Below are 16673 nucleotides of genomic sequence, written 5' to 3'. Positions count from 1 at the left end.
CGAGTGTCTATGTACTAGGCAGTGTGTACATTTATTTGATCTTACTTAATGAGAAACTGAGGTCCAATGAGTAATTTGTACCACTGAAGTCTTGCAGCTAGTAAATGGCATGGTCAGAACATAAGTGCAGGTTTGTTTGGTAAAACCCATAATGAGCCCGCTAGATTTTATTGCCTCTTTCTGGAAATGAGTGTATGTGTATGCTGGGGCGAGGGACAGGGACAGGGAGAGTGGGAGAGAGAGTGATTGAAATTAGGAAAGTGAGAAATATTCTATCACTCTTCATTGCCATCTAAAAATCTGGGCTTTTAGATATCTTGTTTTGTGTCTCAGCTCTGCCATTTGCTTGATTTGTAGTATATTTGTTTCTCAGAGACTTTAAAAAAAAATTTGGAATGTAGAATATTAACACTGGTTATTACAAGGATACAGATAATATATGTAAAGTGCCTCGCACATAGAATGTGCTCAATAGAGTGTTGTCTATTACTATCATCATTATTGATTTCCTACCATTAAATGTACTTTACAACTGGAAATAATTAATTTAGGTTTGGAAAATACCAAAAGAGACTTAGAATAACTTCTGTAGTTGTTTGTTTAGCTCTTTGGTCAAAATAGCCTAGAGCAAGTTCCTTTTTATAAAAATGGAATTAGTTTTCTCTACTTTCTCCCCACCTCCTTCCTAAATCAAAGGATACAAATTTACTAAATCAGTTTGCAAATTTGGAAGATTTAAAAAGTACTGCTGAATGCTTTGGGCTCTGGAAATGTGTGTTTCTGTGTGTATCTGTGTGTGTGATCTGGAAGTGGTTGCCTCAGCTCGGAGGACTGGAGATACCTTTTTCATTTTACATGGGCAACCAACCATTGATAGCTAGCTTTAGTCCCTTAGCTCATGCAGATCTGACAGTTTATGAGTCATTGAAACTCTCTTCTCTGACTGACACAAACCACTTCAGGCTATTTGGAGGTAATGATTCCTTTTCTCAGTAAAGTTATTTTGGTTATCACAAGTAGGGCCCAAGAGCTTTTGTGTTTTCAGTCAGTCACATCAGGGAGGTAGCAGTGGAAAAAACCCTGAGTCTGAGAAAGGGCATCAGGCCATCAGCAAATGACCTTTCAGTGCCCAGGACCTCAGGAGGGCTGTTGGCTCCAGCTCCAGCAATCCATAGCCTTCTGGGAATTGATTCTCATTATTCGATTTCCTGGCAGTACTCTTTCAACTAAAAGTGCTGTTTGACAGAAGAGAGTAAAGGAAAATCAATTGTATTTGATAATATTTCATCATCCCTTGGTGTTGTTGTAAATCAGAATTGGTAATCATTGGTCTTTTTTTTCTTGTTAATTTTTATTGAGTTAATGATAGTTTACAATCTTGTGAAATTTCAGTTGTACATTATTGTTTGTCAGTCGTGTTGTAGGTGCACCCCTTCACCCTTTGTGCCCACCCCCCACCCCACTTTTCCCCTGGTAGCCACTAATCTGTTCTCTTTGTCTGCATTTTTAAATTCCTCATATGAGTGGAGTCATACAGAGATTGTCCTTCTCTATCTGGCTTATTTCACTTAACATAATTCCCTCAAGGTCCATCCATGATGTTGCAAATGGGACGATTTTATTCTTTTTTCACGGTTGAGTAGTATTCCATTATATATATATATATACCATATCTTCTTTATCCAATCATCAGTTGATGGGCACTTAGGTTGCTTCCATGTCTTGGCTATTATAAATAATGCTGCAATGAACATTGGGGTGCATGGGACTTTTGGAATTGCTGACTTCAAGTTCTTCGGATAGATACCCTGTAGTGGGATGGCTGGGTCTTATGGTATTTCTATTTTTAATTTTTTGAGGAATCTCCATACTGTTTTCCATAGTGGCTGCGCCGGTTTGCATTCCCACCAGCAATCACTGATCTTTTTAACAGCTTTATTGATGTGTGATTGTTATACAGAATACTGCCACAAATTTAATGTGTACAATTTGATGGGTTTGAACACAGGCAAACACCCTTGAAATCATCACCCCAATCAGGGTAATATACAACATAGCCATCACCTCCAAAAATCTCGTCTTTCCCTTATTTTTGTTTGTGTGTGTGTGTGGTAAGAACTCTTGAGAGATCTACTCACTTAAATTTTTAAGTGACAATACAGTAACCTTTTACTGTTTTCAGAGCACATTGACCGCATCTTCTAATTTAATTTTCACCTTACTTGTAAATTAGGGTAGGTCTTATTTCTACTTTATGATGAAACAAATAAAACTTACAGATATGTTTTCTCAAAGATCACCATCGGATATTGCGCCAGTATCCAGAACCCAATTCTGACTTTTGTCCAGTGCTCTTTGCATAAGGCCTCTGGGCCTTGAGCCTGATCTGGCTCTCTGAACTTCATTGACCTGGTAAACATTCAGAAACAATGTCTAATGACTACATTTGTCCCCTGAATTAGAGTCAACAAATGTGATTAGATGCCCAGCTTCAAAGAGATTTCATGAAATTATTAGTTGGTGGGAGATAAAGTTTTGGGAGTAACTTCTACCCATCATACATGTAACTTTTCCTTTCTAGATTGGCTAGACAGAGAGTTCCAGTGTCCAAGCAGGAATATTAAAGGCTGGTCATTAAACCTTTGGGTGGTTTTGGTTAAAATGTTGGGCATGAGGTGAGGCCCAGCCTGGTAGATTTGATGGGGTCTCTTGAGTAGCTACTTTGTGTTAAACACTATTGTAAGCATTATAGAGGTGTAGAGATTAAAACGAAACAAATAAACAAAAAATATGATTCCACCCATACAAGCACACAAGATGGGAGCATATATAGAGATGCTTCCATTTTCTGCTTCCTCCAGTTCATCCTCCATTTCCCCAACAGAATAGTCTTTGCTTAAAACTTTTTGGTAGTCCCCTATTTCTCAGAGGACTAAGTCCAAGTTTTTTAACAGGATATACTCGACTTTCTCTCATTCAGCCCAGCTTCTTCTCCCTCTGTACCCACACCTCCACAGCAAGCTCCAGGCACATACCACTCCTTGGGATGCTCAGAGCACCTTGTGATTTTTCATGCCCGCGAGTGTTTGCTCATGCTGGGTCCTCTGTCTAGAATGCTGTGTTAATCTGAGTCCTCTGAGAAGCAGAAATTTAGGATTAAACTGGCAAGGATTTTATTAAGGGAAACCACCTGTATGAGAGACGTTGCGGGGAGGGAGTTGGGAAAGGTGGGAGACGCCATTAGTCCATGATGCAAGTCTGACCCCTAGTGAAGAGGAGAGAGACTGGCTTAGGCAGAAGCTTTCTAGACTGCTCTGCCGTCCAAGGAAGGTTCAGAAAAGCCTTTGGGCAGTCCAAAGTCAGCAGTCGCTGGAGTCCTGTCCCTACCGTGTTCAGTCAGGTGCAGCCCAGTGGAAGCCTGGCTTCAGCACGCACGTTAGGATGAATTTCTGAGGCAGCAGCTCAGTTGTGCTCTGTGTAGTTGGAGGCCTTCCTCTTAAGGTTCATAAATGCCTTTCTTCTTCTATTCAACTCCTCCCATGTATCCTTAAAGGGCCAGCTTTAAATGTTTCGTCTTCTTCGAAACTTTTCCTTGAATGAAATTCTCAGCATGTCACATGATGGTTCCACAGCCTGCAGTGATCATCTCCTAATCTCTGCCTGGTTAATTCTTAATACACTTACTTGAATCCCTATGGCGTATTACAGGGCTGAAAAACTAGTTGGTGCTCAGGAAATCTTTGTTGAATGAATAATTTGGCAGCTCTTGGACATGCAAATCTAGGGAAGAAGATAGCAGACCTGCTTGAGCAAAGCCATGGAGGGGGAAGAATGAAGAATTTACTCTTTTTCTTTTTTTCAAATAAGTATGTCTTGCCCCAAAACTGTCATTTTAGGGAAAGTCTATTATGATGCAAAACAGTGGGAGAAAGAGTGTCTTCCTGGCAGTTGAAAATGATTCATATTTGAGAACTTTCTTGAGAACAATGTTTTGAGTATTTCCTGAGAGACTTCTTTTCTGAGAGGAAACAGAGTTGATGGAAATGGAATTTTACTGTTGTCAGGAATAGTGCGATAAAGATCAAATCTCATACAACAACTACTACCAGAATAGAAATTTCCATAGAGCAAAGAGATTTCAAAGTTCCACCTAATGGCTCATATATATTTAGTATTCACTGTAGCTGAACTGTAATTCTGTAATGGAATTTGACCAATTTTGACAATCCTGTTTGTAAATGTGAATTAGTGGAAACTCATTCATCTTGGTATTTTCTGACTCTGCCAGATGTTGGTCATATTTTTGATGGAAAGAAACAGAGCTGGCCAGGATCCCAAATCTCAATATCACTGCCAAATGCCCACCACTGCCACATGTTGCCAGAGGAGATGTACATGCTGAGGATAAGGCCCCACAAGATCACTTTTTATCAGCAACTAGAGATTTAGCCCCTGATCCCTATATAATGTTCTGCCTTGGTGACCTGGGTTGGACAGTGTTTGAGGCAGGCCCTCCTGTTTGCCCAGGTCCAAGGCTGTCCTATGCAGTCTCCCTCATGTCTTGTTTCTCCAGAGTTGGCACTTGAAGGGATGCAAGTTTCATTTGTAATGTGGAGATGAATAATGGCACCTACATCATGGGCTTACTGTGAAGTTTCAACCGGGTAATATGTGTTGAGGGCTTAGACTGTGCCTGACATAGAGTATTTGTTCAATAAATGGTAGCTAGATTTTATTTATTATTATGCAGTAGAAGCAGGTGTCTGAGGGTAAAATCTTAATATTTCTAGGTAAGTATTATCAAAGTTGGTTGTTCATGCATTTGGTGTATGCCTCTTCTGTGATAAAGCAGCATGTGACTCTTGGGACATGGGCTGCTGTGGTCCGTTCTGTAATTAATCTAACACACACAGTTGCTGATATCCATCTCTTCTCTCAAGTGAGAACAGTTCACTTTGGCTTGTACATAAGCAAAATCGCTTGTTCCTCCACTGTACTCTGACCTGGTGTGAAATACCTTTTCTTCTGTTTCTCATTGACCCATCTCTCTCACCTTCAAATTTCTATTATAATTCTTCTTTAGGTTTCACATACCTAACATGTCCCAGGCATGTGAAAATAAGATGAGTACATGATGCATTCCCCTCCCTGGATTTTTGTTGATCAGGTTGGGAAACTCTTTGACCCAGTAGCCTTTCTAACATATCCTTTCTTCCATTTTAGTGGAATAGTTCACTTAGGATATTGTCCATTTACTTCTGACTTTCACTACTAACAGTCATTAGTTTCACCCAAGAGCTTCTCCTTTACGATATGTTTACACACATCTATCGTAACCGTCTTCCTCCTTTCTTTTCCAAGTCTTGCTGTTATATCATGAATTACTCCTGTCTCACTTCTTTATCCTATTTGAAAGCCAAAAACATAAATTGAATTATGACTGATAAGTAAGAATATTACTGTTGGTAGATGTGTACCAAGGCAAAGGAAAGCCATAAATTTAAAAAGGGGAAAAGTAGTGTTTGAAGTCCCAAAGTTGTCTCATATGTCCAAATCTGAACTCACTCTCTGTGTCTTTTTCCTCTAAGCCCCTGGCACTCAAGCTGTTTCTCAAATGGGTTTATTTCCTCCACACTCCCACTTTCCTTGCCCTGGGCCTGGTCCTCATCATCTTACATCTAGAGGCACTAACTTCTTTCCTTATCTTCCTTATAGTTCCCTGTCTTCCCCAGCCTGACTACACAGTGTCACAAGAGGGTGCTTTTTTTCTTCTTTAGTTTATTGTAAAATGAGACACAAATTCAAAAAAACAAAACAATCAAATGTGTACCTTAATACAATATTACAAGGCAAACATACTTAAAACCTCCATCCAGATCAAGAAATAGAACATTGTCAGCCACCCGAGAAGTCCCTCCGGGTGCCCTATTCCAATCGTCAACCCTCCCTCCCTCCAAAATCACTATTATCCTGACTTTTTAAAGTAGTTATTTGCCTTTCTTTATCAAGAGGGTGCTTTTTAAAAACCTGAGCCTTGCTATATCCAGTTATCTCTGTGCTAAAGCCTAGGGGTACTGAAATTCCCCCCCAGGTTTTCTCAGGCCTACCTTTGCAGCCTCCTTTCTGTGACTATTCCTCTTCCTACTAGCCTAATTTCTGACCAATACTGGATTATTCACAAGGTCCCAGATCCCTCAGATGCCTCTAGATGTTTGCCAGATACCTCCAGGCATTCGCTCCTGCTCTTCTCTGTTTCTGGAGTTGCCTCTCTTCCCATTCTCTGATGAAGTCCTGGACCCAACTCTAATGTCATTTCTTCTGTGAGTCTGTCCTGGATTTCCCCTCCCTGACATACCAGGGATGGAATGAATCCCTTCCAGCCCTGTGCTCGTTACAGCATTTTGCACATGCTTCTATTATCAGCGTTTATCATAATCTCTGGTACCTAACAGATTGCTTAATGCATAAATGTTTGTTGAATGAATGAATCTGTGCAGTTGATCTTTAAAGCTTTTTCAGGGTGTCAGATGATGTGCCTTGTACCTGGCAAGGGCGGTAAGTTGTGTCTTTTAAAATGATATTGGTCGTTAACGTTAATTGCTATTTCTTAACTTCCCTTTGAGATGCTAAAAGGAAACCCAAGTACAAACAAAGAAGCAATTAAATGGAAGAACATCAGTACAGGAAGAGTCCGATATTTGTTACCACCAGGGCCAGGCGGCTTGCAGAAGCACAGGCCAGGAACCCTGGAGGAGTTGGGTTTGAGACAGCAGCAATGGAGCCTCAGCCATTTGGGGAGGCATTTCTGGTCGCTGGTAGCTGGGCAGAGAGGAACACAGACGCGTGATGTCTGGTCTCACATGTGTTTGCATGGCAGTGTGGTATTTGTCTTGTTTCCCTAATTAGTATGTCAGCTTCTCCAGGATAGAAATTGTAGGTTTTCTTTGATTAGGCTTCATGCCGCTTAGCACTGCCGAGTCCTACGTGTGGCATAGATAGGGCATTGCTCACCTGCTAGTGTTTCTTGTTTATTTTAAAGAACTCTTACTGCATTTTGGGTTTATTTATTTATTTATTTTTTTGAGGAAGATTAGCCCTGAGCTAACTACTGCTAGTCCTGCTCTTTTTGCTGAGGAAGCCTGGCCCTGAGCTAACATCGTGCCCATCTTCCTCTACTTTCTATGCGGGACGCCTACCACAGCATGGTGTGCCAAGCGGTGCCGTGTCCGCACCTGGGATCCGAACCCGTGAACCCCGGGCCGCCGAGAAGTGGAACATGCGCACTTAACTGCTGCGCTACCGGGCCGGCCCTGCATTTTGGTTTTTAAAGTCAGCTTTCCATTTCTGTAAATTACCAAGGTTTATCTAGAATATTTGGTTGTGTAAAACTTTATTGCATGTAACTGTTTCTTGAAACTAACAGCAGCAGCAGCTAACATTTTTAGTACCCCTAGCAAACGCTAGGTGCTGTTTACAGTGCTTTACGCACAGTTACCTCATGGAGTCCTTTTACAAATCCTTTGAGGTGGGTACTATTATTATCCCTGCTTTGAAGCTCAGGATGCAAATGGATTATCACTTGCAAATTAGAAGATTTCTTGTTATAAAGAATTTCGTTGTATTAGGAATTTGAACTGCACTTTCTGCCTCAGGTACTACTTTGTTTGGAAAGAGTGCTTGAAAAATGCCTGTGTGGCTGGAAGGGTGCTTCTGGAGATAATGGTTTTCTCTAGGATCACTTATATATAATCTTTTGGGGGAAAAAACCACCATTTTTGTTGCTGTTCTTTTTTGTTAGTAAAGTGGCCGTGGCATTTTCTTCCAATTGATGCCTCATCAATAACTTTTCTAGTAAGTTTTTGGAGGGGAGGGCATGGATCAAGGCTCTGTGTTGTTGCTGTTGTTTCTTTTCCCAATCTACCCTACTTCCTGTTACAGTCTAAGTGCTCTAGGAGGATTTAGTGACTGATGGTCAGCAGTTTGCCTCTTTTGTCAGTTTCTGATACTGCAGATAAACTAATGCGTTTTCTTATTAGGTAAAATTTATAAGGCTGCCATTCATCTTGACAGGAAGAATAAAATAGAAGCACTTCTCATAGGAAAACATTTCAGAAACAACTTGTGACCTTTCCTTTTTCATATTCCAACCATGTCCTTCTGCGTCCTGAGAAAATTCCACACTTCCCCAAAGGGGCCAGGGTGCTCTCCAGGTTGATTGTGCTCCAGGATTATTGTTATCATTCTCAAAAGAATCCCCAGGTTGGGGATTACCGAGGAAGGTTCTTCAAAGGTGCTTTTCTTTTCTTAGCTAAAGAGCATGAGAAGAACAGTACCAAGACATTAGTGGCCGGATGAGAAACCAGGTAGATCCTAGAAATAGGTATTATAATACCTAAATTTGTGCAATTTTATTCTGGGAGCATGACATTTGCTTTCATCTTCTTTTCCCACAATGGAAGTAAAGAAACCAGTAGTGAAAGTGATATGATGGCATGAAGATTGAGTCCTAAATTTGTCTGGTATGCTTTTCCATCAAGGAATGAGATTGGGAGGAGGAGGAGGTGATAGGAAAGAGGAGAAAAATTAAATTAGACAAGGCATTTGGCTGGTCATGGAAATAGATGTCAGGATCCATGCGCCATCTGCTAGTAGAGTTAATCAAAGCGAGAGAAATCAGGAAGCCTTACTGTAGAGCCAGATCCCCTTTAGTTTCCCTTCCCTTTCCTCCCTTCCCCTCAAAATCCCCTTATTTTGTCTGATTGCAGCCAAGTGTGAGTGTGATTCCTAAACCTTACCCTCAGAGATTGAGATTCACTACATTTGGCTTGGGGCAGAGAACTCTGCGTTTTGGCCAAGTTCCCTTGGGTTTCTCTTGAAGACCTTCTTAGAAGCATCCTTTGAGAAAGCCTGGGTTCAACGTATGGCCCACATATCCCTATAATTGGTCAACGATTGAGGAGAACACCTGGAATTAGTTCTGAGTGTTGGAATACAGCCACACACATCTACTTGTCCTCTTAACACCTTGGCCAAAATGGGAACAATTGCATCTTTCTTCAGTTTGGGAAAATCAAGTTTTTATATTCCTCTGGTTACCAATAATAGCTGTTGAGTTTAATGAGCTAATAAGGTTTATTGACTGTGGTGTGTACTCTCTAGGTATTCTCTCAGTAAATCCTCAGAAAAACCTGGTGAGATACAGGTACTGTTATTTTCCTTATTTTACAAATAAGGAAACAGGCTCAGAGAGTTTAAATGACTTCTCCAAATCACATAGCTAGTTAGGAGCAGAGCAGGAAGTTTATCCAGACAAGCTACTCTTGTCTGCACTCTGTGTCAGGTGCAAGAAATTGGAATCGGTAATCCTTGGTTCAAGACCGATGGCTGTACTCTAACTGCTACTGCACTGTCTTTGGAGCCAATCAGAAAGAAGCTAATTTAGTTTTTTAAAGTTATTTGTAATTGTGGTAAAATACACATAACAGAATTTACCATCTTTACTTTTAAGTGTATAGCTCTGTGGCATTAAGTGTATTCACACTGTTGTGCAACCATAACCACCATCTGTCTCCAGAACTCTTCATTTTGTAAAACTGTACGCATTAAATAATAATTCCCCATTCTCCCCACCCCCTAATTCCTATCAACCACCACTCTGCTTTCTGTCTCTATGATGGAGCCAATCAGCTTTTATGTTAAGAGTATACCATTAATCTGCACAGCCACACCAATAGCTTTGCTATTGATTTTTTTAGATAAAAATATTATAAATCAAACCAGGATTTACAAACTTATGCTCAATGTTGAAACAAAAGGACATAGGCATTTTAAATAGAGTTTAGCATGCCTTAAAAAACGTGCAATTGTATCTCTTAAACCACTTTGAAGTCTGCCCCACTATATAAAACAACTAGATTTATAGTTGGGAACTTGCAGATAAGAAAGCTGCACTGGAAGGAAAAACAAGCCCTCTACTGAGTCGTTACTTTACTCTTGGGGGCAGTTTCTTTGGAAAATAAACACATTTCCAGTCACATTCATTCATACAACTTGCTGCACAGACTAAAAATCTATTCTCAGTAACTTTAAATAATGAGATTGTATATTTTGGGACACTTTAGACAAAAGGCAAAGTATTATATGCTAAAAGTGCTCATCATGAAAGCTAAAGCCTCACTTTTTCACTGAAGCCCCACTTCACTTTTTCCTCCCATTGTGTGGTTACACGGCTGTAATACTTTCCTTTCAAGCTTTTGAAGCTACAGTCTGCCCACCCCACTCCCTTCTTGTCTGTCTTGGAAAGTCCTGAAAGTAAAAGTGTCTTTTTACAATGGTTGCTCTAGAACAGATTAGATGACAAGACAATAGAACCATGGGAAACGCGCAGGAGAAAAAAAAGAGCATTTGGTAGATCATAGGAACTGTTATAAGGTTGGATTTTTACCTGGTATCTTGGTGAGTCTGATCAAGGGTAAGCTTGATGCGACTATTTCAGATGCTGTTGTTCTGAAAGTTATTGTGGTCAAAATCAGTTTTTAGCTATTTAAAGATAGCACTCCTGTGTTTTAATTCCTTGGGTTGTCTTAAGATGCTCAAGTTCTGTCAGCCAAACAGAGGCTGAAGTGTACTGTATACTAACTTAAAATTTAGATCAGTTTTTATCTATCATCCTAAAATCAATAGGAGTGTTTTCTTTTAATTCAGTGTCTATGTCTTTTTATTTGTGTTTTATGTAGCTACGATAGGTATGATTGAGAAAAATTTGATTGACCATGTGGTTAAAAGTTTTTTTTAAATACAGACGGTATAAAAAAGGTTGACATTGCTACTTCACTCGCAGCCCTATCCCCCAGAGGTAGCTACTGTTAAATTTCTTGTCTAGGTATTCAAATCATTATGGCTGTGTAAGCATGCACACATACACACATATATATTTTTATATACAGTTGGAATCATGCAATGCATAATATTTGATTTGCTTTTTCACTTAATGTATGTTAGAGATGATTTCAAATCAGTATATATTGAGCTACTCATGTATTTTAACAGTTGCACGGCCCACCATTGTTTGGATATTCTATAGTTAAACAGTCCCCTCCTGATGGATATTTGGATTATTTATTTTATTTTTTTTACTATTTTGAACGATGCTGTTAACAGACATCCTTCCACATTTTTGTTTACACTTGTTTGTAGAATCACACAAGCTTTTTTTTTTTTTAAGGAAGATTGGCCCTGAGCTAACATCTGCTGCCAACCCTCCTCTTTTTTTTTTTGCTGAGGAAGACTGGCCCTGAGCTAAGGTCTGCGCCCTTCTGCCTCTACTTTATATGTGGGATGCCTGCCACAGCATGGCTTGACAAGTGGTGTGTAGGTCCACACCCAGCATCCAAACTGGCAAACCCTGGGCCGCCGAAGCAGATCGTGTCAACTTAACCGCTGCGCCATTGGGCCGGCCCACACACAAGCTATTTTTAAAATAAAAATTGGAGTAATAACATTATTATTGAAAGTTTTTCTATTTTGATAGTTCATAATTTTAAAATAAAGCTAGAATGTAAAAGAACTTTTGGAACAATAAGAATGAAAACCATCATCACACACTTGAACATGTATGTCTAAAAGTGTGTGTAAATATTATTTTGAACAATAATAGCTACCATTTAGTGGCCACCAAAATTATCTTATTTAATGCTCACAACACCATGGGATAGGTACTGTTATTGTGCCCAATTTATAGATGAGTAACTGATTAGAGAAAGGTTAAATATCTTGTCCAGGGTCCCACAGGTGGTATCAGAAGGAAGACTCCAAAACAGTGTGTATTCAACAATAAAAAGACAACTCAATTGAAAAATGGACAAAGGACTTTGATAGACATTTATCCAAAGGAGATATACAACTAGCCAAGAAACACATGAAAAGGTGCTCCGCATTATTGTTCGTGAAATGCAAATCAAAACTACAATGAGGTGGCTTGCCCAGTGGTTTGCGCACTCCACTTCAGCAGCCTGGGGTTTCACTAGTTTGGATCTTGGGCACGGACCTAGCACCACTCATCAAGCCCATGCTGAGGTGGCATCCCTCGTAACTCAACTAGAAGAACCTACAACTAGAATATACAACTGTGTACTGGGGGGCTTTGGGAAGAAAAAAAAATAAAAAGAGGAAGATTGGCAACAGATGTTAGCTCAGGGCCACTCTTAAGAGGAAAAAAAAAACTGCAATGAGATGTAACTTCACACCCACTAGGATGACCATTGGAAAAAGAAAAAAAGAAAATAACTAGTGTTGGTGAGGATGCGGAGAAATCAGAACCCTCATATACTGTTAGTGGGAATGTAAAATAGTGCAACCATTGTGGAAAATAGTTTGCTGGTTCCTCAAAAAGTTAATCATGGAATTACCGTATGACCCAGCAATTCTACTCCTTAGGTATATGCCCAAGAGAAATGAAAACATGTGTCCACACAAACTTGTATACAAATGTTCATAGTAGCATTATTCATAATAGTCTAAAGGTAAAAACAACCCAAATGTCCACCAACTGGTGAATGCATACATAAGCAAAATGTGGTATATCCGCACAACAGAATATCGTGTGTCCATAAAAAGGAATGAAGTACTGATACATCCTACAACATGGATACGCCTTGAAAACATTATGCTAAGTGAAAGAAGCCAGAAACAAAAGACCATGTAGTGTGTGATTCCATTTATAGAAAAGGCTCAGAATAGGCAGAAAGTAAATTAGTGATTACCGGGGGCGAGGGGGAGGGGAGGAAATGGGGAGAATGGAAAGTGACTGCTAACAGTTACAGTTGCATTTTAGGAAATGAAAGTGTTCTGAAACTGAATACTGGTGATGGTAGCCCAACTCTGAACATGCTATAAATCATTGAATTATACACTTTAAATGTGTGGATTGTATATATTGTCCAGCATCATAAAACCATAGAAGCCCCTTAAAATATCGTTATTCCTTAAAGATCTGTCCTTGACTTTCTTTTTGTTGGGTGATCTCCAGTGTCGTGTCCCCAGTTTCTAAATTCAGGTGGGTGAAGAACATCTCTCTTTTCTCTAGCCCAGTCCTCTCCCCTGAGCTACAGACCTATATTTGGGGCTGCCTACTGAAGAGGTCCACTTGGCTTTCCTACAGCCCCTTCAGAAGCAGCACTGTGTCCAAAACAGCTCATTAGCACCTCCATTCACAAATCTAGTCCTTCTGTATTCACTGTCTGAGTGGGTGATGTCTCCATTTACCATCATCCAAGCAATAGACCTGGAAGTCCTATCGGGTATTTCCTCTGGCCACTCCGTCTATTCTTTACCATCCTCGTGGCAGCAGCTGTGGTCCAGGCCCTCAATAGTTCCTGCCGAAGTTGATGTATTCACATGCACCCCAGTGTGCTTGGTCCCTGTTCTGCCTTGTCTCTCACCATCCTTCTCCTGATACATTTTCTTTTAGCAGTAGATCTGCTCAATCACTCCATGCCATTTCTTGCTTTTGGGCCTTTGCTCGGGCTGGCACCTCTGCTAGATCTTCCCTCTTAACTTCTAAGTCTAACTGCTACTCATCTTTTTAAGACTTACTTCAGGCATCACACCCGGGAAGTCTTTGCTAGCCCCTAACTGGGTTTGAGTTAGGCATTGTCCTTGTCCCTTCTTGCCTATAGCTCTTCTGATGTTACATTCACCACACTGGATTATAATGTTCTACTTATTTGACTTCCTGTTTTCCCTACTAGATTGTGAAATTTTAGAGACTACAGCACAACCATGGGGGAAGTCTTCATTGCGTTTCTCTGTGTCCGTGTGTGAGTAAGGTGGGGGTCCTTCCTTTAGTCGTGATGTCTCCTCCTCAGGGAGGCCTTCCTTTGCAATCCTGTCTAGAATCGCAGTCTCCCCTAACACTCCTTATGCTCCTTCCTTCATTTATTCCTCTCCATAGCACTTATTACTGTCTACTGTACTATATGTTTTACTTATTTTGTTGATAGTCTGTCTTCTCACACTAGAATATTAGCTTCATGAGGGAAGAGATTTCTGTCTCTTTTGTTAGCTGTTGTATTCTCACTGCCTAAACCAGTGCCGGGTACATGGTAGGCACTCAGTGAATATTTGTTGAATGATTGAAAGAATCTTTGCCTCAGCTGCCTCAGAGAGTATATGTTAAGGCTATACTGTCTGAAGCCAGAATGCCTGGTTTCATATTCTACCCATGACTTTTTATCTGTGACTATGGACAAGTTACATAATTTTTCTGTGTCTTAGTCTCCTATAAAATGGGGCTAATAGTCATGTTTATTGCGCACTTGTCATGTAGATTAAATAAGTAGGTCTATATAACATATTACAAGAATTATAAGAGAACCTGGTATATAGTAAACCTTCAATAAGTGTTAATTATTATTATTCCTCTCTTGGAAAGTTGACCTTAGAGACACCTGGTATAGCTGCATGTTTATCTGCATTTCCAGAGCGTAGTCTGGTATTGCATTCTTGAAAATATCAAATAATTCTTTGTGAAAAAATGTTTGACTGGAATTTAAACATATTTTCAAAACTGTTATTTTATCTTCTTTATATTAGTATTTTGGGTTTTTAAGAATTACTGTAGCAGTTTGTGTTTAAATTAGATATATGAAAACCGGAAACATTTTAGGCAAAATTGGGAACTTCTGAACTTCGACCTTTAGAACAGTAAGCCCACTCAGAGTCTGGGGTTAGCAGCCCTTTCAGTTTTTGAAGAATATTGATCCTATTATAGAATTCCAGGCTGGACTTTGGCTAGTGGATCTGTCTCATTGGAGACCCTTTTTGACCCCTTGCTTTGTTTTCACCAGCTTCAAAGCCCTCTATCTTTTGCTGCCAGGAAAAAAATTGTTCCAGGCTGATAAAGATTGATAGCTAGTCAGGATAGGCAAATCCTCTGTTTCCCAAAATCTGATGCAGAAAAGGCAGAAAAGTACTCATCTTGGTATCTTGGAAAGTGAAACTGTGTGTCTACTAAGCTCCATCTGGCAAAAGTAGTATTTAGTGTTTGTTCTTTACAGTCTTCAGAAAATGGGGGCGCTAGTGGTGGTGATGGCAGTTAACACTGAGGAGTGCCAACTATGGGTCAGGCACTATATGTATGTTATTTTCTTTAATCCTTAGAGGAATATAGTATGCCTCCAGTTTACACATAGGGAAACTGAGGCACAGAGTGGTTAAGTAACTTGCCCAATATGACATACCTTGCCAGTAAGTGACATGGCCAGGGTTTTGATCTGTGGTCTTTTTGACCCCCACTGTCTGTATATGCCACACACCTGGATAAGAAGTCATACCATTGTTGTCCATCTTGAATGTTGATAATTTGTCCTGTTGACTAGTTTTTGCTACTTTTCAAAAATTGGCATTGGATTTCTTAAAGTTGAGAAATTTGTAGATCTACTTTTAAGAAATTAAATTCTAAAAATACACTGTAAAGTATATTCAACGAGCAGGTAAAAAATTAGTAGCTGTGAAGCTATACTTTAATATTTATATTACTCATATACTGATTCATTTCATGTACTATAAACTACAGAATTATTTTAGATATGTAAAGAATCCTTAACATGATTATGTACGTTTCAGTTATTCTAAAATACTGCTAATACTTTTTCTTAAAAAATACTTTAAGGGATGTTTTTCCTTATGGCTTCAACAGTTTTTGGAAATGTTGCATTTTCCATTCATAAAATTTTTCTAGTTTCTCCTCTAACTGTGAAGCAGTATTTGTGTGTGTCATTAGTCGTTTACATTTGAATAAAACATGTCAGTAATTGCAATACCACTCAGGCCCTGATGAGTGCTATTTTATATGCTTCTCAGGAAGGATGAAAAGTAATGTGTTTTTCTAAGTGGTAGAATTAATAGATAAAATCACTTTGAAATTGAAGTCCACAAGTAACACAATTCTTCTCCCTGCACAAGTTGCTGTGCAGCACACAGTGTAATTACAGCAGCTCGAAGTATCCTCCCAATAAAACTGTAATGTCATTTCTATGTCCTGTTTGTCTTCTCCTCTGGGGGGGTCTTGTCTTCTTATCCAAACAAATCAAAGTGCAGAGTGTATTGCTGTCCTCAGGAATTATTAGTTTCTGTGGTAACTGCTTAATGCAGACACAGGTGCTGCAGCAGTTGCTCCCCAGGGTCCCGTGTGCCTAAGGCGTTTGAAAAACTCTAGTATGTTTTCCTATGATGCTGCTACTCAGGAAGAACTGTATACATAGTGGTTTCCTTTTCCGGTATAGTTAGAGCTGACTTTTCTAATATATAAACAGATTTATGGCCAATTGAATTTGGATTCTGGCTCTGCTACTTACTGGGAGATTTTGAGTGGTTTGGTTACCCTCTGTGTGCCTCAGTTGCCTCCTCTCTAAAGTGGGCATGACGAAACTTACTTTATAGCTTTGCTGTAAGAATTATTATCCAGGATTACATAGTCTTGATTCATGCATTTATTTAAGACAGTGTAGTATTGGGGTTGAGGATGCAGGCTTGAGAGTCAGTCTGTCAATGTGCAGCTCTTGGCTCTGTTCCTTTCTAGCCACCTGACCTAGGGTAAGTCATATAATCTCTGTGTACTTCAGTTTCCTCATCTATAAAATGGGGAAACTAATAGCTACCTATTTCATGGGGTT

The 16673-nt window shown here is 39.7% G+C and overlaps 1 protein-coding gene across 9 annotated transcripts in view; it reads left to right on the top strand.

The window, feature by feature from the left end:
- ATP11C (ATPase phospholipid transporting 11C) overlaps nucleotides 1-16673 on the top strand; it is a 172655-nt gene that overhangs the window by 34754 nt on the left and 121228 nt on the right. The gene's annotated exons all lie outside the window — the stretch shown is intronic.

The sequence above is a fragment of the Equus przewalskii genome, chromosome X (assembly GCF_037783145.1).
Source record: "Equus przewalskii isolate Varuska chromosome X, EquPr2, whole genome shotgun sequence".
In the NCBI taxonomy this organism is placed as follows: domain Eukaryota; kingdom Metazoa; phylum Chordata; class Mammalia; order Perissodactyla; family Equidae; genus Equus; species Equus przewalskii.
This window is presented reverse-complemented; position numbering and strand designations above follow the sequence as displayed.